The sequence below is a fragment of the Carcharhinus amblyrhynchos genome, unplaced genomic scaffold (genome assembly GCF_965287045.1).
Source record: "Carcharhinus amblyrhynchos unplaced genomic scaffold, sCarAmb.v2.hapA scaffold_42, whole genome shotgun sequence".
NCBI lineage: Eukaryota > Metazoa > Chordata > Chondrichthyes > Carcharhiniformes > Carcharhinidae > Carcharhinus > Carcharhinus amblyrhynchos.
In genome coordinates, this window is record NW_027649783.1 from 917562 (window position 1) to 942635 (window position 25074).

Here is a 25074-nt window from a genome sequence, read left to right on the forward strand (position 1 = left end):
CATGTGAACTAAAACCTCCTTTCAGTCTGTGGCACTGAGCCTGCTTTCTGCTCAATGGGCCGAGTGTTGGCGAGTGGGATTAGTTGGGCAGGCCAGGGCATTTCATGCATCACTGTAGATTCGATGGGCCAAAGGGCCTCTTCTAAACTATCCTATTCTCTGATACATGGCCTTACAACCCAAGCTTGGAAAATGATGTATTCGTAGATAATGTATTTTGGGTGGATGTCAGTATAAACTGCAGAAATTTGGGTCATGTCTTAAAACTCACAGTTTGTTTCCCCGCATAGAATTGTTGATATTTCAAACACTTTGTCTGAATTTGTTCTGAATGCTGAAAATGTAGTGACTTTTGGAACACTTCATAGAATCAGAGAAACCCGACAGTGAATAAAGAGGCCATTTGGCCCATCGAGTCCGCAGTGACCACAATTCCAGCCAAGCCCTACCCCAACATCCCTACGTATTTACCCCTCATCCCACGACATTCAGAGACAATTTCAGCATGGACTCGCGTGCCGCCCAATACCGTTCAGTTTGAGGGAAAAGAATAACTGGCCCGTACGGGGATCGAACCCGCGACCTTGGCGTTATTAGCACCACGCTCTAACCAACTGAGCTAACCGGCCACGTGCAAGTAGGCGGCCACGGACGTTTATCAGGGCAGCACGGTAGCATAATGGTCAGCACTGCTGCTGCACAGCTTCAGGGACCTGGGTTCCATTAGAGGAGTTTGCACATTCTCCACGTGTCTGTGTGGGTTTCCTCCGGATTCGTCGGTTTCCTCCAACAGTCCAAAGATGTGTGGGTTAGGTTGATTGGCTGTGCTAAAATTTCCCCATAGTGTCCTGAGATGCGAAGGTTCGATGGATTAGCGGGTAAAAAAATGTAGGGATATGGGGGTAGGACCTGGGTAGGATTGTGGTCGGTGCAGACTGGATGGGCTGAAGGGCCTCTTTCTGCACTGTAGGGTTAAAGAAAAACACTTATCAGAAACATAGTGTGATTTCTATATGTGTGTTGCCTGATGTTGTTGTTGCTGTTCTTGTTTTTTTTTCATATTGTGACTGTGTTTTCACTGACTGGCAATGAAGATAAATAAATAAATGTCTCATGATCGAATTGAATGGTAGAACAGAGTCAACGTGCCATGTGCAATGTGTGTTCTTAATTGCTGCGTTCTGGTGACTGGACGAGACGGATCGATGGATACTGAGGGAAATAAGGGTGGAAATTGCAGTGGCAATGGAGGCAATTTCTAACCCAGCTCGTTATATGGGTGGTGCCCAATGAGTGGAGAATTGCAAACGGTAAAGACACCTCTTCAGAAACGGCTGTAAGAATGAGTCCAATCAGTTTAATATCAGTTTAATTGTTGGGCCGAAGGGCCTGTTTCCTGTGCTGTGTTGTTCTTTGTTGTTCAATGTGTAATATTCTCCAAATAATTACCCGAGGGGAAAAAAATAACACCCACCTGTGCTAATGCACAATAATTAAGGAAAGCCCCTCAGTAATCCCATAGTTAATGAACTTGATCGAGATCTTCATGACGGTAATGGAAAAGGCAAGTATTCAAATCCCAGTTCTGAAAGTGTTTGGGGGAGGCAGTGGCAATGGACAAGTAATCCAGAGATCCTGGGTAATACTCTGGTGAAGCTGGGTTCAAAACCCAAAAGGGCAAATGGTGAAATTTTAATTCAAGACAAACCCTGAATTAATTGTCCATTTTTATAAAACCTCATGCAGTTTACTAATGTCCTTCAGGGAACAAAATCTGCAGGACGAGGGTATTTGAATCAGCAAGTCGAGAGGTAACAAAAACATGGATGAGGGTTTCAGGTACAGTTGAGATCAGGTATTATCAACAATGTGTGAAGTCACACAGCTGGAAACAGGTGGCCTTGGTGCAGGAACAGATGTGTGGTCAGAATCTCATTTCCAGGTGCAATGATGTGCCAAGGTTATATGAGTTTGTTTCGGCCTCGACAGTGACCAGGGAGAGTGATGGAGTCATTGACTGGGAATGGAATTTGTGGTGGGACCTTTGGCCTTCCAGATGTTTAATGGGGAATTATCTGCTTATCGAGTACAAGCTGCTGGATAAGCAATCTAATAATTTAATAAGAGGGATTTGTTCTGAGAGCTGATGGTGAGCTGGAACTGGGTATTATCAGCTTACGTGTGAAAACTAATACTGATCTTCAGATTATGACACCGAGAGGTGAGGTCTAGAAATAGAAGGGAGCCAAGGTTAGATCCTTCAAAGATTCGGGAGGTAACAACACAGGAGGGAGAAGAGTGACCATTGCGGGTGATATTGTGCCACTGACCAGAAGGGTAAGAATGGACCGAGGCGAGTGCAGTCTTCCCCAGCTGGACAACCATAAAGTATAGAACATTACAGCGCAGTACAGGCCCTTCGGCCCTCGATGTTGTGCCGACCGGTGGAACGAATCTAATGACCCTCCAACCTAAACTATTCCAATATTATCCATTTCCCTATCCAACTGACCATTTGAACGCCCTTAAAGTTGGCGAGTCCACAACTGCTGCAGGCAGGGCATTCCACGCCCTTACTACCCTCTGAGCAAAGAACCTACCTCTGACATCTGTCCTATAATTATCACCCCTTAATTTAAAGCTATGTCCCCTTGTGTTAGCCATCACCATCCGAGGAAAAAGGCTCTCACTGTCCACCCTATCCAATCCTCTGATCATCTTGTATGCCTCAATCAGGTCACCTCTTAACCTTCTTCTCTCTAACGAAAACAACCTCAAGTCCCTCAGCCTTTCCGCATAAGACCTTCCCACCATACCAGGCAACATCCTGGTAAACTTCCTCTGCACCTTTTCCAATGCTTCCACATCTTTCTTATAATGCGGCGACCAGAACTGTACGCAATACTCCTCGTGCGGCCGCGCCAGAGTTTTCTACAGTTGCAACATGACCTCACGGCTCCGAAATTCAATCCCTCTACCAATAAAAGCTAACACACCGTACGCCTTCTTAACAACCTTATCAACCTGGGTGCCAACTTTCAGGGATCTATGCACATGTACACCGAGATCTCTCTACTTGTCGACACTTCCATTAGCCCTATATTCTGTACTCCTGTTACTCTTACCAACGTGAATCACCTCACACTTTTCCGCATTGGTCTTCTACACTTTGCTCAATCTGTTCTTCACAACAATCCTTGAACTGATGTGATGGGAATTTCTTTCGCTGAGAGAAGCTACAATCCCAACATTGAACATCCTGTTGAATATTCAGGGTCTAAGACAACGAGGATCGCATTTCCCCCTGAATCTGCTGTGTTTTCCTTCAATGTTCCTTTCAAATGACAGTCTGAAAGGATAGCTAGTTAATAGAAGTTTATTCGCTGACAAATTAGCGCACCGACGACTCGTTGGTCTAGTGGTATGATTCTCGCTTCGGGGGTTGCACTGTTTGGAATTGTGAGAGGTCCCGGGTTCAAATCCCGGACGAACCCTCACTTGTTGCCAGTTTTGGTTCCAAATGTTGGTTGTTTATTTGGAAAAAAAACCACGTTGCGTTTTAGATGGCGGGATTTACATGTCTGCAGGTCAGGTTTGAAATCCAGCAACACATCCCGACAATTTTCTCAATGCTGCAAATCAAATTTTTAAAGAATGTTCACCCACGGAACCAGACTGTAAACTTATCCCAATGAATCAATCAGGGCTGTCCATTGATTGTCGCGTCAGGGATTCTTGCATCGTGTGTTCAGTTGTATTTTGGTCAGAAAGAAATTGAGGTCTGACAGTGCTGTGGGGGGGGCGGGGGTGGGGGGGGTGGTGGTGGTGGAGGAGGTGCGGGGGCGGGGGGGGGGAGGTGGGCGGGAGGGGGAGGAGGGGTTACAGTTTGGTTTTGAATTGATTATATTTTCACTATGTCTCGGGCGTTCCACTGAGCAGGAAGTGAATCTTTGTGAAACTGTTCGGTATTCCACTCCAGAGGTAATTAACTCAATGAAGAGGAGGTATGGAGAGGCTACCCGTGTTTGATTCCACGCTAGGACTGGGTGCCATGCATCTAAGGATACTGAAAGACATGATCAGTGTAATTGCGAAGAGACTGGAAATAACTTTCCAACTTCCGATTTATTAAGGTAACAATGTTTTTTGAACTGTCTTGGGTATTTTGAAATTGTAACCGAGAGTGTTGATAAAGATAATACTGTTCATGCGGTTTACATAAACTTCCAAAAGCACGGAAATTTTTAATCAGGCAGATTAAAGTAAATGCATCAAAATGTGAATTGATTCGTTTTGAAGGAAGAACCCAGGTTCAAAACATAAACTACATGGTACAGTTCTAAAGAGGCAAATATGTACATATATCTTCCAAGTTGACAGGGATGATCAGAGAGGTTTACAGCATGAAAAAAGGCCCTTCAGCCCAACTTGTCTTTTTTTACCCACTAAGCTAGTCCCAATTTCCCGCGTTTGGCCCATATCCCTCGATAGTCATCTTACTCATGTAACTGTCCAAACGCTTTTAAAAAATAAAGTTATGCTCACTTTTACAACTACCTCTGGCAGCTTGTTCCAGACAATCACCATCCGTAAAAAATAAAAATTCCCCTCTGCACCCTTTTGTACCTCTCCACTCTCAGCTTAAACGTATGCCCGCCAGTTTCAGACTCCCCTACAATTTCGAGAAGATATGGACTATCTCGCTGATCAATGACCCTTATCATTTTGTAGACCTCAAGAAGATCACCCCTAACTCCAGAGAAAAAAGTCCTTGCCTATCCTGTCTCTTCTTGTAACTCAAACCATCAAGTCTTGGTAACATTCTAGTCAATCTTTTCTGAGCTGTTTGTAGTTTAATAATATCCTTCCTATAATAGGGTGACCAGAACGGTGAGGGGAGTGATCATAATAAATCAGACAGTGCCCTGCTTTTTCTTTATCAATTGGGTACTGAGTACAAAAGAACAGAGGCGATGTTAAACCTGCTCTCCCTTCCCGACTGGCCCCTCACCTGACTTCCGCTACGGAAATAAAAAGTACTCACAAAAATCCCGCGAACCGGAAATTCAGTCAAAAGCTTTCAAAGTAAAATCAAACACTCACCACAGCCAGCAGGTACACTGCTCCGGAGAACAGGAAATGCTGGAAATATTCAGCAGCTCCGAAAGCAGCTGTGGAGAGATATTCCTGTCGCCAGGATGTAACTCTCCAATTGGATACTTCACATTGCTCAGATCTGACACTCTCAACATCTTCCTGTAAGGAACAGGAAGGGCGGGAATTGGGTCTTTGTTGATTTGAGCAAACAGAGCAATGCAGCAATGAGAAGCTCCTCACCCCCCGGCGGCTTGGGGAAGGATGGGACTCAGGTACAGGACTCCAGGTTGGGTTCAAAAATGGGGGAAAGAACACATCCAGTTTTTATTGTCATGACAATGAAGATGGAATTCAAATCGACTTGTGGGGATTCAGGTGCTTATTCCGGTAGTCAGGATGGCCGAGCGGTCTAAGGCGCTGCGTTTAGGTCGCAGTCTCTTCTGGAGGCGTGGGTTCAAATCCCACTCTTAACATTGCATTTTTTTCCTCCCTGTTCCAGACACCATCCACACCCGCGAAATATCTCCCCCGGAATGACAATGGTTGCAGGGGCTCAGGAACAGCGACCTCCGGCAAGTTCCATTCCGAGACACATTCCATCCTGTCTCTGAAATATATCACCGTTTCTGCGGCTGGCTGACAATCCTGGAACTCCTTCCCGAAAAGCAATGTATCAGTACAGACACCACATGGACCGCAGTGGCTCAAGAATGAATTCCCTGAAAAAAATTCTCGAAAAATAATTAATTTTGGGCAACAAATGCTTTCCGGGCCAGTGACACACAGGAATCCTTTCTCGGGTGCATCTGTCTGTATTCAGACTGTGTTTTGCATTATCTGCCTTTCAATAAGAATTGGGATCTTTCTGATTCTATCAGTTAAACTGTGCCTGTACAAGGCAACTTCCGGAACTAAAACATAGGTTCAAAATTCATTCTGTATCTGACAATCTTTGGAAATGCAACTGACTTTCTATATCCCCTCATTTGAAATCTCCGATTAATTTCTTCATTCATTCCTGAGATGTGGGTGTCGCTGGCTGGGCCCGCAATTATTGCCCATCCTAAATTGTCCTTGAACTGAGCGGATGACAGGTCACCTCAGAGGGCAGCTTAGAGTCACCAAAGTTGCTGTGTGTCGGGGGTCACATTTAGATCCAGACCAGGGAAAAAATCATTCCTTAAAGGACATTAGTGAACCAGCTGTGTTATTTTAAGACACTCGATTCATGGTCATTAGACTTTTAATTCCAGATTTTTTTTTATTGATGAGGCGTTTCACCATTTACCGCGGCGGTGGTGGTGGTTGTGGTGGTGTGTGTGTGTATGTGTGTGTGTGTGTGTGTCTGTGTCTGTGTCTGTGTGGGTGTGTGTCTGTGTGTGTGTGTGTGTGAGTGAGTGAGTGAGTGAGTGAGTGAGTGAGTGAGTGAGTGAGTGAGAGAGAGAGAGAGAGATAGAGGGAGAGAGAGATTCTCACAGTCTCTTTGTGAGTATGGATTAACCTTTTAAATGCCCTCACAAACACAGTAATCCCCTTGCCTTTGTCAATTCCTAAGAAGTACTTGTACCTCTGAGACCCTAGTGGGCGGTTGAAGGGTGGGGTGAGGTTTGAAGGCGATGCCGCAGGGTGCTGAGTGTGAGACCAGCCGATTTTAAAGCATGTGTGTAGGAAAGTGAAGAGTGAACTTGTCCGTTTGAAGATCACAGAAAAGCTGTGTCTGGAGCTGGGCCCGAGAGACAAGTTTTGTGTTGTCAGTAAATGAACTCCTGTAATGAAGACACAAAATCAGAAAGAGGAAATGCTGGAAATATTCAGCAGCTCCGAAAGCAGCTGTGGAGAGATATTCCTGTGGCCAGGATGTAACTCTCCAACTGGATACTTCACGTTGCTCAGATCTGACACTCTCAACACCTTCCTGAAAGGAACAGGAAGGGCGGGAATTGGGTCTTTGTTGATTTGAGCAAACAGAGCAATGCATCAATGAGAAGCTCCTCACCCCCCGGCGGCTTGGGGAAGGATGGGACTCAGATACAGGCCTCTGGCTGGGGTTGAAAAATGGGGAAAAACGCATCGAGTTTGAAATGTAAATGCCACAAAAATGGAATTCAATTCGATTTCTGCACAGATTTTGCACTTTGGGTCAAGTAGTCAGGATCACTGATCTGCCTGAGGTGCTCAGTTTCGGTCACAGTCTTCTCTCGAGCCCTCAGTTCAAATCCCAATTCTGATGCTGATTTTTTTTTTCCTTCGCGAGGAACCATCCAAACCCAAGAAATCTCTCAGCACAAGGGCAGCAGATGCAGAGGAACAATGACCACCTGTAAGTTCCACTCCGAGACACACATCATCCGGACTTGGAAACATATCACCGTTCCCATGGCTGGCTCACAATCCCGGAACTCCCTCCCTAACAGCAGCCTATGTGTACATACACCACATGGACTGCAGTGTCTCCAGAATGAATTCATCGCCAATTACCCAAAGACAATTAATTTGGACAATAAATGCTCCCCGGGCCAGTGACACACATATCCCGTATGAATAAAGTATTTTCTCTTTTAAATCACTTCGTGCGAGAGAAGGAACACAGCTGCCTTCAGAGCAGAAAACTGTGTGTGTGAATCACATCTCTATTTTTACACCAAATGTTTGTCTGAAAACAGTAAGTGGACCCAGCTCACGTTAAACCGTTCAATATTTAGTCGGATAGTTCACAGGTACCTTCCAATTCTGGCAGTTTCTCCTTTTTCACAAATACCACCAGATCTGGAACGTATTTCCAGCATTTCGCTGAGCCCACCCTCGGTCGGTATAGGCTCTGTGGTTTAGTTGGTTAAAGCGCCTGCCTAGTAAGTAGGATGATCCTGGGTTCAATTCCCAGCGGAGCCTTGGTTCTTTTCCACTGGTGTTTGCAATTGTGCCCGTCGCAAGATCCCGTTTTGCCTTTCCCTTCACAGTGGATAATCTCCAAAGATGGAAACATTTCGAGAATCCCCACAAATATCTCGACTATTTGTTGAGATGATCCAGGTATTTTCATCATCTTGCAGTTAAAGAAAAAACATTTGTAATAAACCCAATGCTGTAAGTTCATCAAACACCAACTACTCGTTAGAGTTTAGAAGAATGAGGGGAGATCTCATTGAGACGTATAAGATGATGAATGGGATGGATAGGATAGAGGTGGAGAGACTCTTCCCGCTCAAAAAAGACAGTAGGACTAGGGGGCACAGCCTCAAGATAAAGGGGAGGCGGTTTAGAACGGAGTTGAGGAGGAACTTCTTCACTCAAAGGGTGGTGAATCTCTGGAATTCTCTGCCCGTTGAAGTGGTGGAGGCTGCCTCGCTAAATATTTTTAAGAAGCGGGTTGATGGGTTCTTGATAAGAGAGGGGATTAAGGGTTATGGGGAGAGGGCAGGAAAGTGGAACTGAGCCACAACAGATCAGCCATGATCTTATTGAATGGCGGGGCAGGCTCGAAGGGCTAGATGGCCTACTCCTGCTCCTATTTCTTATGTTCTTATGTTCTTAGATTTCCATTATTTTCTCAGGGAATTCCGAACACAGTCAAATGGCTTAAATCGTTCCATGTGTCCAAGCAGTCTCTCACGCTGCTATTGTGTGTTTTTCTCTGTCTATTGTAATCTCGGTGTGATGCAGTGATACCTCCTCACACTGATGTCCCGATTAAACGATACAGGAGTGAAAATCTGCCTGACTACATTCATTGGGAGCAAGTCGAACCTTTGCCGTAGCAGACTGGTGCAGCAGAAGCGTGCTGGGCCTATAACCCAGAGATCGATGGATCGAAAGCGTTCTATGCTACTCCTATTCACAGTGATGATAAAACAACTAAACGGTAACTGTGAAGCAGTTGTGACTTTTACCTGGAGTACACAAACTGTTATTTGGCTTCCCCTTTCCCCCAAAAACTGTTCTAGGACCCTTGCTGTTTGTCATTTTCATAAATGACCTGGATGAGGAAGGGGAGGGATGGGTTAGTAAGTTCGCAGACGATACAAAGGTTGGTGGTGTTGTGGATGGTCTGGAGGGATGTCAGAAGTTGCAGCGGGAGATAGATAGGATGCAGGACTGGGCGGAGAAATGGCAGATGGACTTCAACACGGATAAATATGTAGTGGTCCATTTTGGCAAGACCAATGGGATGCAGGAGTACAATATCAAGGGTAGGAGTCTTGGCTGAGTTGAAGAGCAGAAGGATCTTGGGTTCTGGGTCCACAGGACTCTTAAATCGGCCTGGCAGGTGGAGGATGTGGTCAAGAAGGCGTATGGTGCACTGGCCTTCATCAATCGAGGGATTGAGTTTAGGACTCGGGAGGTAATGCTGCAACTTTATAAAACCCTAGTCAGACCCCACTTGGAGTACTGTGCGCAGTTCGGGTCGCCTCACTACAGGAAGGATGTGGAGGCTATTGAGAGGGTGCAGAGGAGATTTACAAGGATGTTGCCTGGATTGGGAGGCATGCCTTATGAAGATAGGTTGAGGGAGCTAGGTCTCTTCTCCCTGGAGAGACAAAGGTTGAGAGGCGACCTGATAGACGTTTATAAAATGCTGAGAGGAATAGATAGGGTGGATTCTCGTGGGTTATTTCCCAGGGCTGAAATGGTCGCTACGAGCGGACACAGGTTTAAGGTGCTGGGAAGCAAATACGGAGGAGATGCTGGGGGAAAGTTTTTCACTCAGAGGGTGGAGAGTGAGTGGAATCGGCTGCCGGCGGCGGTGGTAGAGGCGAACTCGCTGGGGTCTTTTAAATGACTTCTGGATGAGTATACGGGATCTAATGTGTTTGGAAGTTACAGAAAGTTCTATGGCTTGGTAGATGTAGAGGTGATTTGCGCAACTTGTGGGCCGAAGGGCCTGTTTGTGCTGCAGTGTTCTATGTTCTATGTATAAAACCTCGATCTGTACTAAATGGATTTTGTATGCAACCGGAGTATTACACCAGAAGAGGGAACATCTTAACACAACATGCAAAAATTTACAGACAAAAAAAATCCTCACGGAGAATCTCTTTTACACAACAGGGAACAAGTTTGCAACAGAAAGGGGCATATTAGTAGAACAGATCTGTGTCTCACTGCTCTAACTCACTCTATCCCTCCATCCCCTCTCATCAACTCCATATGAAGGCGGGATCTTGTTGTTTAGTGACTGAGAGCACACAATCTGTATCTACATCTGATCGAATAGAATTCAGCTTGTGAACAATATCATCGTTTCAACCAGCTCTGGGTTAACCCAGGCACAGCTCTGATTGGCTGCAGCCCCCTGAATCTGGGGAACAGACACTGTGAGCATCGCCGGCCTCAGAGGCTTTCACAGTTACTGAGCTGGGAAACTCCAACTCATCCCCGAGAATCCACAGCACAGAGCGAGAGGAGAGGAAAACCTGTCCTGGGAGCTGTCAATCTGAGACACAGTTTGACCTGTCAATGTGCAGATGTGAAGCTGCTCCTTCCATTCCCAATCTGCTGTAACCAGGAGTTCCTAACGCCCAATAATGACCAGCTTGCAGCAATGTGTTTGAATGAACACGATGTCATATCATCCAAGCAGCATTTTGAAATGATCATTCAGTGTATTCTGATGAAATGTATTTCTTATGTTCTGTGTGTCATTCCATAAGAATCTTCCTCTGAAATGAGACCTTGTTTTCTCCTTGTGCTCCTGATGCTGTTGTTTTCAATCTGCTCACATTATGATTTCCCTCATGGAACCAGAGAAAGGGAACAGCACTGAATCATTCGGCTTATCTTGTCCATGCCAGCCCGAGGGCACCCAGGTGTCCTCTTCAAGCTCACCTTCCTGCACTCGGCCCGGAGCCATGGAGCTGAAAGCATGATGGTGATCCACATACTTGGCACCAAAATACCAGAAGGAGTTCCGGCTCTGGGGCTGCCGGAAGCCAACACTTTCAATGATAATCGCTACGAGCAGGACTCGAACCTGCGTGAGGAAACCCCATTGGATTTCTAATCCAACGCCTTAACCACTCGGCCATCGCAGCTCCACGCGTTACCTGCCTAATATAATCACCTCAGTAGCGTTCATACTAACTTCATCAGGCACCGTTATTGTACAGAGCTCAGTGTGTGAGCTGAAAATTGTTCCTCTACTTTTGTATCTTTGTCTCTGACGGAGAACTCACTGACTGGGTCAGAGACTTGTTTTTGTATCTCAGTAATTTTTCATTACAAACGAATTAGTCCCGAATAAAAAGAAAAAGACAAATCTCTATTGTATTTCATTATCGTAATATGTTGCCCTCGCCCTGGTTTTGTCCACTCGGTTGAAAACACAGGAGGAAGTGGATAAAGTTCGCAGCAAATTGCTGCTGCGATGGCCGGGAATCAAACTCGGAGTTAGCTGCTTGGAAGGCAGCTGTGCTCACCACTATACCACCATCGCTCACAACGCTTAAGCAACCCTTATTTTAAGAACAAAGATCAAAAACAGCCCCGGAAACAGGCCCTTCGGCCCAACGAGCCCGCGCCGCCATTTTAATACTACCAGTTCCCCCTCCACCCATGACTCTTATTTGTTGTTTTTATGGCCATCCACATTGAGGGAAACTAATTTAGGGACAATTTATTACTTCGAATCAGCCTAACAGCACATCTTTGGGGTGTGGGAGGAAACCGGAGCACCCGGAGAAAACCCACGCAAGCACGGGGAGAATGTGCAAACTCCCACAGACACCGGCCCAAATCCATGTGTCTGCACAGCAATCAGTGATAGTCACTGAGCTGTCGTCTTGCCCAGTATCTGGTCCAGTTTAAGCACACACTAACGACATGAAGCACTAGGCCAATCTCGAACAACCAACAGCAGCCCAAGTACGACCTATGAGGAGAGACTGCCTGCTGCGGGTGTAAATGCGCCTCGTTTGGGGTCGTTTAAGAGATCCGTGGATAGGTTTATGGATGGAAAGGGATTGGTTTAGGTTAGAGGGTCATTGTTTTTTAACTGGTCGGCGCAACATCGTGGGCCGAAGGGCCTGTTCTGCGCTGTAATGTTCTATGTTCTATGTTCTATGACCCATCGCGTGTATGCCCCTCGTTGGACAACAAGGCGGACCGACTTAAAACCTGTGAATGAAAAGAGAAAAAACATTATTTTCAGACCATATCCATTTACATTACCAGGGACGTCCCAATGCTAATGAACCTTATTTAAAACTATGTCCTACATCCTCCCATCTCCAACCCACTCATGTGCCTGTCTCAGTTACTCTTAAACAACTCCAGCGTGCCTGCCTCCACTTCCTTACTTGGCAGAGCATTCCATACCCCCACTACCCTCTGTGTGAAAAACCTCCCTCTAATATCCGTGTAATCAGTTATAATTACGGAACTACCTCCGTTGCTGATTTCATCAGACACCAGGTCTGTCCATCGGACAGTTTGTAAACTGAACTTGGCTTGTCTCGTTTTTCTGGACAGTTTAAGGCCACCTTTTTACTATTCTTTCTAACTGAGAACTCATTGATTTGTTTTTGCTCATGGAACACGGTATGATTTTGCTCATGGAACCATAGAAAGAACCAAAGTGACAGCACCGAAAGAAGCCATTCCGCCCATCTTGTCCATACCAACCCGAGGATACCCAGGTGTCCTTTCCAAACTCAGCTGCCTGCACCTGGCCCAGAACCATGCAGCTGAATGCATGATGGAGATCCAAATGCTTCATAGCAAAAACTCCCCAGGATGGCTGCCTGAAGCAAACATTTCCAACCATAAGCGCTATGAGCAGTGTTGGAATCTGCGCAGGGAAACCCCATTGGATTTCAAATCCAGCGCCTCAACCACTCAGCCATCGCAGCTGCTTATTTACCAGAATAATGTAACCACCTCAGTAATGTGCTTATATGAACTTCATCAGGAACCAGGATTGTGCAGAGCACAGAGTGTGAGCTGAAATTTGTTCCTCAACTTATACTTTGTATCTCTGTCTCTGAATTCATTTATTAGGTCGGAGACTTGTTTTTCTATTTAAATATTTTTTCATTGAAACCTAATTACGTCCGAAGAGAAAATAAAACGAAGCATCTCTGTTACTGTCTAATGTTGTGTCGGCCCTGTTTTTATTCAACTCCGTTTGAAGTCCAAGAGGCCGCCGATAAAATTCCGAATAAACTACCAATGCGATGGCTAGGAATCGAACACGGGTTAACGGCTTGGAAGTCAGCTATGCTCACCACTATACCACCATCGCTCACTCTTCCCCATCTGCCGTTATTTGCATTAGTTTGAATAACGGAACTTCCTCAGTTGCTGATTTTATCAGGCACCAGGAGAGCCCGGAGAGCAGTTTGGAAACTGAACTTGGCTTGTCTGGTTGAAGCCACCTTTTTACAATTGTTCCTTACTGGGAACTCATTGATCAATTCTGAGGCCTGTTCTTTCATTTCACAAAGTTTCCACTCAAAGCAAATTGAAGCTGAATTTTCCATGAGAAAGATCGTGATGGGGAGGATTTTTAGTGAATTTCATTTTAAGAGTGTCCACCTACTGTTATGACCTGCGATAACTCATTAAATAAATCAGAGCAGTGATGGTCAGGAACTGACCCTTGGTCAAATGCTCGCACAGTCACCACTCCATCACCATCGCTCACCTGGCTCTGTCACCCACTCTGTAAGAAAGTCCAGCCCTGACAGTGAATCTGGTTCCCTCCAGGTCCAATCGGAGGATGGTCAGAAACTGTCACTGTCAGAAACTCCATTATCAGCGAGTGTGGGATGGTTATTTAACTGGCTGTCACTGATTGGTGAGGTTGTGATTTACTGTTACCTGTCAGTGCCGGAGAAACAAATAAAACTATACAAACACTTAGTTGGGGAAAGGGCTTCTCTTGAGGCACTGGGAGTATTTGCATAATGGATATCTGGTTCTGTTCAGTTTGACGGCTGTCACGTCTGATACACTTTGATTCTTGTATTTTTTCCCTGCGATACCCTTTCCGTATCGAGACGTGCATGTTTGCTCGTTTGCTTGAATGTTGAACTGAAACCAATTGGAATTGGCCTATTATTTCATCAAGATGCGCTTTCTACTCTGAACACTCTTTGTTGCAGTGTGTGTGCTGCAGCTGGGGATCTGTGGCACAAAGAATGATATGTAGGACTTCTCGTCATTGTTTTATTTAATTTGAATTGATTTATTATTGTCACATGTATTAGTATACGTTGAAAGTTTTTTTTTCTTGTATGCTGCAGGGAAAAAGCATACTCTTCATCCAGAAGGAAAGGAGAGACTGCAGAATGTTGTGTTACAATCATAGTTCGGGTGTCGAGAAAAATCAACTTAATGCAAGGAAGGTTCATTCAGAGGCCTGATGGCAGCAGGGCAGAAACTGTTCTCGGTTCGTAGGTGACTCCAGACTGTTGTATCTTTTTTCCCGATGGAAGAAAATGGAAGAGAAGGTTGCCTGGTGAGATATTCAAACATTGTGGGTCAGAATCTCATCGAAGTCGTTCTTTTTCTTTTAGGTAAAGTTTGAAGAAATTAGGAACTGGTGTATCAATGCTCTCAGAGAAGTGAAACTGCCGCCTCCAACTTCCTGAGAATGTCTACAGGGCAGGAGGAGAACATTCGGCCCATCGGGCCCGCACCGATAACAATCCCACCCAGCCTGTATCCTGATAACCCCACATATTTACCGTGCTAATCCCCCTGACACTGAGGGACTATTTAGCATGGCCAATCCCGCTAATACGGCGTTAATTTTCATGGCTGAGCTGCCGATTCTGGAAAGACAAAATCTGCCATTCGGGCCGCAAATGAAGCTGGAGTCTGCTTTGGATCTTCTGAAACCACATGTTTACCTGGTGGCAAACTCCTGTCCAAAACTGGGGTCCTGATTTGAATCGATCGTCAGCTCCAGCTTCTCATGGGATTAGAAATATGGGAGTGTGGAATTGTTCTGGAACATTCACCCCTCCAGCCTGTGTGTCCAAACTTCATCTTGGTTCCATGAAACTCAAAACACTGAGCGAATCATCAGCTCTCCGGCAATAAGGAGACAGAATAAATACACCACCGACGAGGATGGGATTCGAACCCACGCGTGCAGAGCACAATGGATTAGCAGTCCATCGCCTTAACCACTCGGCCACCTCGTCACGTAGCAACTGCTCCCCAAACCACCTCTTGTGTTTTAACATCCGTAACAAAGAACACATTTCTCCCGCAGGATAACGCTGCCTTTCTGCTTTCTCTTGACTCGTTGTTACTTTTCCATTTGATGTAAATCCAGAGGAAGTAAAGAGAGAGACAGTTCACCTCTCTGCTCCCGGTTCGGTTTTGAATTCTCCGAACATGACCCTGATGTAAAACAGAGCAAGTGCTGCGAGTTTGTGGAACAACAGGAGAGAGTCTGACCTCCCAGTAGAAGTGATCGCTTGTCTTTGTGAATTCTTCAGTTGCACTTTTACCACTGAGACTCTGGTGTGGGGGTGGAGGGTGGGGTGAGGTTTGAAGGCGATGCCGCAGGGTGCTCAGTGTGAAAACAGATGGTTTTAAAGCCGGGAAGTGAAAAGTGAACTTGCCAGTGTGAAGATCACAGAAAAGCTCTGTCTGGTGCTGCGTCCAAGAGGCAAGTTTTGGGTTGTCAGTAGATGAACTCCTGTAATGAAAGCACAAAATCAGAAAGAGGAAATGCTGGAAATATTCAGCAGCTCCGAAAGCAGCTGTGGAGAAATATCCCTATCGCCAGGATGTAACCCTTCAATTGCAGAGTTCACATTGCTCAGATCTCTCAATCTCAGCACCTTCGGGCAAGGAACAGGTAGAGCGGGAATTGGGTCTCTGTTGACTTGAGTAAACAGAGCAATGCACGAACCCAGTAAACAGGAGATCCCGGTTTCAAATCCCAGCGAGAACTTTGAGGCCTTTCAAGTGATCAGTGCAATTGTGCAAGTCACAATATCCCATCCTTGCTAATCAATACTGACTTCCCCTTTACAGTGGATAATTTATAAAGATTAAACATATTTCGAGACTCCCCACAAATATCTCTACTATTTATTTACACGATCCGGGTATTTTCATCATTTGCAGAAAAAAAATCTGCAATAAATCTATTGCTGTAAATTCTACAAATACAACTTTCCTTTTTTTTCCCTCAGGGAATTTCTAACACAGTCGAATGGCCTTAGAGTCACACAATCTCAACAGTGCTGAAGGAGACCATTCTGCCCATCGAGTTTGTACCAACTCTCCAACAGAGAATCGCACACTGGACCTATCCTCGCAGCGCCACGCATCCACCCCGGTAATGTCCCTATACAAACACCTTGGGGAACCAAGGGACAATCCAGCATGGCCAATCCACCCAACCTGCTCATCTTTGACTGTGGGAGTAAACCAGATCACTTGGTTTCCTGAGTTAATTTGCCTGGATCAATATAGATTGAACAGCACTGCAGAAGGTTGGCACCATCCAGGACAAAGCATCCCACTTCATTCGCGTCCCAAACATTAAAAATTCACTCCCTCCACTCCCGACACACAATGACAGCAGTGTGCACCATCTACACGATGCAACAAATCAGCAAGGCTCCTTTTCCAGCAGCTTCCAAACCCATGACTACGACAGCCTGGAAGGACAAGCGCAGCAGACACATCAGAATAACACCCCTACATTGCAGGGCACTGATATTTATTTATTGATTTATAAATTGCTGTTGCATGTTCTTTAACCTTTTTTATCTTCCAAAAGAAGTGAAATATCGAATTGAGAAAGATGTTACTATTTCTAACTCAAACCGTGAATGTTCTATCAAACTTCAAGAAAGCCCCTGGTGTTTGTGATTTATTCTCGAGTCAGTGGTTTCCCTGGGAGCCGGGTTAACAGAAACAGCATGGAGAGATGGCAGAGCAGGAAATGTCGGTGCCGAAGGTGAATCACATCAATGAAGCAGCAAACTGTTTGCTCCGAATCTGATCAAAAATCCGACTCTGGTGGGACTCGAACCCACAACCTTTGAATGGCTAACTTGCACATTAATTAGAAGTCCAACGCGCTTTCCGTTGCGCCACAGAGCCACACGCTGACAAATTACTTTACTTGTCCATATATGGATTTTTGACAACGTTGAAACTATCGATAAGTTCAACAATCTCATATTTTAAACGTCAAGAACTGTTAAGAAGAACTTCATTGATTGCAACTCGTGTTGGAACATCTTATTTCCGCTGAGTGAGCTGTGGAAATACACACCTTTATCTAGGGAATGTGTCCATCACAGACTGACCCTCCCTCTCTCTTCCTCATTCTCCTGTATAGCTTGGAGTCAAATCTCAAAGGCTTGATAAGCCGGGAGACACATTCTACTCCATCTGTCACAGGGCTGATCAGAACCTGTTCCCTGTGAAACATTTGCACAGAACACAACACAAAGCTGGAAGCTGCAAACCTGAAACACAATGCTGCCGGGATAGTTTCCTCGAACAGTGTGTGTTGGAGCCGACGAGGGAGCGAGCTATCTTGGATCTGGTGTTATGTAATGAGGCGGGTAGAATTAGGGACCTTGCGGTGAAGGATCCTCTTGGGGAGAGTGATCATTGTATGGTGGAGTTTCTGGTGCAGATGGAGGAGGAGAAAGTGGGTTCCCGGACACGCGTCCTTTGTTTGAATAGAGGGGAGTACGGTAGGATGAGAGAAGAATTGGCGAATGTTGACTGGGGGAGCGCGTTGGAGGGAGGGTCTGCTGAGGAGCAGTGGAGGATCTTTAAGGAGATCTTTCTTGGTGCTCAGCAGAAATTTATTCCGATGGTCAAAAAGGATAGTAGGAGGAGAGGTAATAAGCCGTGGAGAACGAAGGAGGTGAAGGAAAGTGTTAAATTCAAAGCGGAGGAATTTAGAGTAGCTAAGAGTAGTGGGCGAGAAGAGGATTGGGAGAGGTTTAAATGTCAACAAAGATTGACAAAGAAGTTGATAAAGGAGGGTAGGAGAAGCTATGAAGCTGAGCTAGCGCTTAATATAAAAAAGGATAGCAAGAGTTTTTATAAATATATAAAAAGGAAGAGGCTGGCTAGGGTGAACGTTGGTCCTTTAGAGGATGAGAAAGGGGAGCTAGTGGTAGGGGATGGGGATATGGCTGAGGTATTGAATAACTTTTTTGTTTCTGTCTTCACGGAGGAGGACGTGAATAATTTGTCGGGTGTTAGCGATGGAAAGGTGGTAGGACTGGAGGGTCTCAATGACATTATTGTTACTAGAGAGGTGGTGCTCGACAGACTGGAGGGGGCTGATTGTGGACAAGTCCCCAGGACCGGATGGAATGCATCCGAGGGTCCTGAAAGAAATGGCGGAGGTGATAGTGGATGCCTTGGTGGTTATTTTCCAGACGTCGCTGGATTCCGGGGAAGTGCCGGAAGATTGGAAAACGGCTAATGTTACGCCGTTGTTTAAGAAGGGTGCCAGGCAAAAGGCGGGGAATTATAGGCCTGTTAGTTTAACGTCTGTTGTAGGTAAAATGTTAGAATCCGTCATCAAGGAGGAAATAGCGAGGCGTCTTGAGGGGAGCTGCTTGATAGAGCAGACGCAGCACGGTTTCGTTAAAGGGAAGTCGTGTCTGACAAATTTACTGGAGTTCTATGAGGATGTGTCTAGGGCGGTGGATAGAGGAGAGCCGGTGGATGTGGTCTTTCTGGATTTTCAGAAGGCGTTTGACAAGGTACCTCACAAGAGGTTATTACAGAAGGTCAGGGGGCATGGAGTTGGGGGTAGGGTGTTAGCTTGGATAGAGGACTGGTTGTCAAATAGGAGGCAGAGAGTGGGGGTCAATGGGTGCTATTCGGATTGGCGGATGGTGACTAGTGGAGTGCCCCAGGGGTCGGTGCTGGGGCCTCAGCTATTTACCATTTATATAGATGGTCTGGAGGAGGGAGCCGAGTGTAGTGTGTCGAAATTTGATGATGACACCAAAATTGGTGGAAAGGCAAATTGTGCGGAGGGTGGGGAGAGTCTACAGAAGGATCTAGATAGGCTGGGCGAATAGGCCAGGAAATGGCAAATGGAATTTAATGTTGGCAAGTGCGAGGTGGTCCACTTTGGTAGGAATAATGGTCGGAAGGATTATTACTTACGTGGAGAAAAACTGCAGCAGGCGACGGTGCAGAGGGACCTCGGGGTCCTTGTGCATGAGTCGCAAAAAGCCAGCTTGCAGGTACAGCAGGTGGTCAGGAAGGCGAATGGGATGCTGGCCTTCATCGCGAGGGGGATTGAATATAAAAGTAGGGAGGTCTTGCTGCGGCTGTATAGGGCATTGGTGAGGCCGCAGCTGGAGTACTGTGTGCAGTTTTGGGCGCCGTACTTACGCAAGGATATTTTAGCCTTGGAGGGAGTGCAGACGAGGTTTACTAGGCTGATGCCGGAGTTAAGGGGGTTGAGCTATGAGGAGAGGCTGAATAGATTGGGATTGTACTCATTAGAGTTTAGAAGAATGAGGGGAGAACTCATTGAGACGTATAAGATGATGAATGGGATGGATAGGATAGAGGTGGACAGACTCTTCCCGCTCACAAAGGATAGTAGGACTTGGGGGCACAGCCTCAAGATAAAAGGGGGGGGCGGTTTAGAACAGGGTTGAGGAGGAACTTCTTCACTCAAAGGGTGGTGAATCTCTGGAATTCTCTGCCCGTTGAAGTGGTGGAGGCTGCCTCGCTAAATATTTTTAAGACGCGGGTTGATGGGTTTTTGATGAGAGAGGGGATTAAGGGTTATGGGGAGAGGGCGGGAATGTGGAACTGAGCCACGACAGATCAGCCATGATCTTATTGAATGGCGGGGCAGGCTCGAAGGGCTAGATGGCCTACTCCTGCTCCTATTTCTTATGCTCTTATGTTGTTATGAAATGCTGGAAATGCTCAGCAGGTGAGGCATTTTTGAATAATGGAGATTTGTGTAAAACCAGCTCCTGAAGCACAGCACAGCTTCACAGTTTAAAGTTTCCTTTCATTCACAATGGATGCTCCATTCTATGATTTTGAATAATTCAAATTGATAATCTGCATTGTTATTCTAGTCGCCACCGATTCAGTGAATTGAACTGATATTGAACCGATTCAGTGCCTATTGTACACATCTTTGGAAACTGAAGGAATATTTAACATGGCCAATCCATCTCACCTTCACATCTTTGAACCATGGAAACAAACCAGAGCAACTAGAGGAACCTCTGGGGGAGAATGTGCAAAATCAGCACAGTCAGCAAAGGCCAGGACCAAACCCGGGTCTCTGGGATGATGAGGCGGGAGAGTGGGATTAGATAGCGCGCAGCTTCAATAATCCAGTGCAAACCTGATGGGCCGAATGGACTGTTACTGCATTGTAACGATTCTGTGGTTTAGGAATCGAAAGCATGATCCCATTGAATGGAGCAGCAGGCTTGAGGGGGCATGCAGTTCACTCCTGATCCGATTTATTGTGCTGCTGGGTCCAGAAAGCTACTAATTGATTTCTCGTCTTTCAATCAGAGTTTACTCCAAATACCCTTAATGCATCAACCCTGTGCTCAGTGACAAACACTGACTCGTGGTTTAGCAATGTCTCAACTTTAATATTCTTATCCGTGTTTCCAAATCCCTCCATGCCCTCAGCTCTTCCTGCCGTTCGTCATCTCCAGCCCAGCAATTCTCTGAGATATCTGAGCTCCTCTGATTCTGCCTTCGTGAGCATCTCTGATTTGGTTCACTCCAGCAGCGATTATAGTTCTTTCAGCTCTCTGGGTCTCAGCTCTGGAATTCCCTCTCTCAACTCCCCTGATTCCAGCTTACTTTCCTCTCGTTCATTTTTGTCGCCTGTCCGCTTAATTTAATTCCTAATTCCCATCCCGCGGGATTCACATTTTGTATTCTGTGACTTCCGGCAGTCCTTTGTCCGCTTTAACTGACATCAACGAATTATTTTTGTACAACTATAATTATCTGTGCGGTTCCACTTTAAGGGTTCTTTCCGTCTCCAGCGCTTAGATTTCTTATTGGTTTCAGCTCCGGATCGAATTGAATGACGCAATGACGCTGGGCTGGGAGAGACGCTGCGCGAGTCGCGCAGTCGCGGCGCTATCCGAACGGCCAGTGCGTTTCGATTGGCTGAAGGAATTGTCAATCACATTGAGGGCGTGTGTAGCAACGCGGTCTGCGATTGGTTACAATTGGCAGCATCATTTTCAATGGTCGCGCACTTCAGACTATGGAGCTCTTGGATTGGATCAAGTAGCTGTCACTCAACCTGCGCCGAGCGTCCATTGGATAACGATGATGCGGCGATTCCCGATTGGTTTCCCAGCTGCCGGTCACAGGCCGTGGGCGGGGATTTCCCCTGGGCCAATCAGACACCGCGCGGAGCGGCAGCGAATGTCCCGCCAGTGGCTTCAGTCCCCGGGCCCGGATCCTGAGCCCGCGGCGGGGCTCCGGATGGGGGAAGGGTTTTGGGAGCGGGAATCCCGTCCCGCCCGGCTGGAAATGGGGCGGCCCGGTGGCACAGTGGTTCTCACCGCTGCCTCACAGCGCCAGGGAGCCGGGTTCGATTCCCGGTTTGGGTCACTGACTGTGGGGAGTTTGCACGGTCTCCCCGTGGGTTTCCTCCGGGATCCTCCCACAGCCCAAAGATGTGCGGGTTGGGTGGATTGGCCGGGCTAAATTGCCCCTTGTCGTTTCCAGGGGCACCAGCCAGGGTAAATGCATGGGATTATGGAGATGGGACTTGGGTGGGATTGTGGTTGGTGCAGACTCGATGGGCCGAATGATCGCCTTCTGCCCTGTGGATTCTATAAATCCGCAGCTTAGTCTTTCCAATGGCAGCTTCCTGTGTAAACATGTATTGCTGCAGTTCCCCAGTCTTCCTGCTGCAAACCTGGTGGAATCAGACCAAATCAGCACAGAAACTGGGATCTTCCTGTGCTTTGGGTGGGGCTCAGTGTTACACTGGGTTTTACAGCACCTCACTTTGCAGAGGCCGTGGTTAGATGTTGTGATCTTCCTGTCTTTTGGGGGTGGGCCTTGGTTACTCTAAGTGGATCTCCCTTATGGTTTGGTTCTAATTACAGCCTCTCTCTCTCTCACAGTCAGTCTGGGTGTTCCTGACTGAGCAGAATGGCCTGATCTCACCACACACATTGAGATGGAGGAGCTGCTGCTGGAGATGAAGATGATTGAGAACTCCAGCCTTCTCTACACTCATTTACTGAGGCCCAGCCCGTTATTCATCATCAGTTTTCCCCGGATGTCAGGTACATTAACATCTTCATCTGCTGTGCACACTGACCTGACAGTGGGAAGGTATTGGAGCAGGATGGTGCAGTCAACCATGTCAAAGGCGTGGACATTCAGCTGGGTAAGACTGCACTCACCTGGTTCCATTCTTATCTTTCTGATCATATACAGAATATCACCTGCAATGGTTTCTCTTCCCACTCCTGATCTGTTCCCACCCAAATCGCCCTGGGATCTATCTTTGGCTCCCTCCTATTTTTCATCTACACCTTACCCCTCAGTGACATTATCTGAAAGCACAGTGTTAGTTCTCACATGTATGCTGATAACACCCAGCTCAACCCCACCTCTCACAACCAATCCCCTGTTATTAAATTATTAAACTCCTTCTCCAACTTCTAACACTGGTTCAGCAGAATTTCCCCAATTAAATATTTAGAAGACCAATGTTCCCTCCACAAATTCTGTTCCCAGTCACTGACTCCATCTCTCCCACTGGTTACTGTCCAAGGTTGAAACAAACCCTCTTTCTTGGCACCTCATCAGACTCGGAAATGAGTTTCTGACCACATATCTGTTCCTTCACCAAGATCACCGATTTCCAGCTGTGTAACATCACACATTGTTTGTAATACCTCAACTCACCCGTACCTGAAACCCTCATCCACACTTTTGTTATCTCTAGACTTGATAATTCAAACACACTCCTGCCCAGCAGATTTCCTTCCCTAAAGGGCATTAGTAAACCAGATAGGGTTTTATCACAAGCAACAAATAGATTTTTCATTGCAGATTCATATTGAATTCACATTTCATCATCTGCCCTGTTGGGTTTTGAACCCAGGTTCCTAGAGCATTTCCAGAGTCTCTGGGTTACGAGCCCATGACACCACTGCCTCCCCTAATCAATGACATCACACATTTTGGCCTCAACTTCTTTCTGCATTCGCGATTTCCACAGATTCACCCCTCTCTGGTGAAGAAATTTCTCCTCACCTCAGTCCTAAACATTCATCCCTTATCCTTACACAAAGGATATCAGTAACATTCTTCCTGAATCTCCCCTTTCCAGTCCTGTTAGAATTTTATAACTTCCTATGAGCCCCCTCTCAATCTTCTAAACTCCAGTGAACATAATCCTAACTGACTTCATCTTTCCTCATACGACACACTGGCCATCCCAGGAATTAACCTGGTGAACCTTCACTGCACTCCCCCTGCAGCAAGGACATCCTTCCTCAGATAAGGACACCAATACTACACACAATACTCCAGGTGTGGCCTCATCATTGCCCTATACAACAGCAGTAAAACATCCCTATTCCTAGACAGAAATCCTCTCGCTCCCAAGGCCAGCATACCATTTGCCATCTTTTTGTCTGCTGTATCTCTGCACTTACTTTCAGGGACTGAACAAAGAACAGTACAGCCCAGGAACAGACCCTCTTCCCACCCAGTCTGTGCCGACGCAGATGCCTCTTGTAATAACTTCAATCAGGCCATTGAGGTTGGCCGATTGGAGCAGGAACTCCCTGATTAAGGATCCAATTGATGGGCCAATCAGGGAGTCTTTGCCTTGTACTGAATCGGGAGTGCCAGTTCCTCTGACACCCCCGGAGATAAACTGTTAGCACTCTCTGTACTGCTGTTAGAGGTGTAAATAAAGGGCATTTGGTGAAGGAACTTCTCCCTCTGCAGACTTATTACAGCTCTCTAATCTAATATTTTCTTGCCTCGATGTGGTCCATATCCCTGTGTTCCTGCTGATTCATGGATCTATCCAGATGCCTCTTGAACGTTGTTACAGAATCTGCTTCCACTATTTCCTCCGGCAGTACGTTCCAGGCATTCCCCACTCTCTGTCTGAAAAACTTACCCCTTACATCTCCTTTAAACTTTCCCTCTCTCACTCTCACCTTTGTCCCAAGTATTTGATCCTTTGACCCTCGGGAAAAGACTGTGACAATCCGCTCTATCCAAGCCTGTCATAATCTTGAAAACCTCTCTCAGGTCCCCCCTGCTCCTCCGAGGCTCCAAAGAAAACAATCCAAATTTGTTCAACCTTTCTTTCTAGTCCATATCCTCCAAACCAGGCAACATCCTGGAAAATCTCTTCTGCACCCTTTCCAATGCATCAACATCCTTCCGGAAGTGTGGCACCCAGAATTATACACAACACTCCAAATGCAGCCTAACCAAAGTCTTATACAGCTTCAACATGATTTTACTGACTGATGCACAAGAACATCTAGATCTTGCTGAGTATCCAGCTCTCTTAATTTACACCCATTCAAATAATAATCTGCCTTCCTATTTTTGCTACTGAAGTGGATAATGAAGTGATCACTGCATATTTATCCACATTATACTGCATCTGCCATGCAGATCCCACACACTCAGCCTGTCCAAAACAGACTGAAGGATCTCTGCATCCCCCTCACAGCTCACCCTCCCACCCAATATTGTATCATCTCCATATTGGGAGATTAAACATTTAGTTCCCGTGTCCAAACCATTAATATATAATATGAACAGTTGGGGTCCTAGCACAGATCCCTGTGGTACCCCACTAATCACTGCCTTCCAATTGGAAAAAGACCCATTTATGTCATCTCTTTCTTTCCTGTCTGCTAACCAGCTTTCTATCCATCTCAAGATGCTACACACAATCCCATGTACTTTAACTTTACACAGTAGAAGGGCAGCACACTGGTTATCACTGCTGTGTCACAGCAC

General features: G+C 46.2%; 6 non-coding genes across 6 annotated transcripts; 2 read left to right on the forward strand and 4 right to left on the reverse strand.

Moving 5' to 3' along the window:
* Positions 1-555: 555 nt before the first annotated feature.
* trnai-aau (transfer RNA isoleucine (anticodon AAU)) lies at positions 556-629 on the reverse strand. The gene has a single exon. It is a non-coding gene; the product is annotated as a tRNA-Ile (tRNA).
* A 4858-nt stretch (positions 630-5487) lies between these two features.
* On the forward strand, positions 5488-5570 carry trnal-uag (transfer RNA leucine (anticodon UAG)). Its single transcript has one exon. It is a non-coding gene; the product is annotated as a tRNA-Leu (tRNA).
* A 2341-nt stretch (positions 5571-7911) lies between these two features.
* Positions 7912-7986, forward strand: trnat-agu (transfer RNA threonine (anticodon AGU)). Its single transcript has one exon. It is a non-coding gene; the product is annotated as a tRNA-Thr (tRNA).
* Positions 7987-11044: 3058 nt separating this feature from the next.
* On the reverse strand, positions 11045-11126 carry trnas-aga (transfer RNA serine (anticodon AGA)). Its single transcript has one exon. It is a non-coding gene; the product is annotated as a tRNA-Ser (tRNA).
* A 4034-nt stretch (positions 11127-15160) lies between these two features.
* Positions 15161-15242, reverse strand: trnas-gcu (transfer RNA serine (anticodon GCU)). Its single transcript has one exon. It is a non-coding gene; the product is annotated as a tRNA-Ser (tRNA).
* A 1832-nt stretch (positions 15243-17074) lies between these two features.
* Positions 17075-17166, reverse strand: trnar-ucu (transfer RNA arginine (anticodon UCU)). Its single transcript is given in 2 exon segments — positions 17075-17110; positions 17130-17166. It is a non-coding gene; the product is annotated as a tRNA-Arg (tRNA).
* Between the last annotated feature and the right edge of the window lie 7908 nt (positions 17167-25074).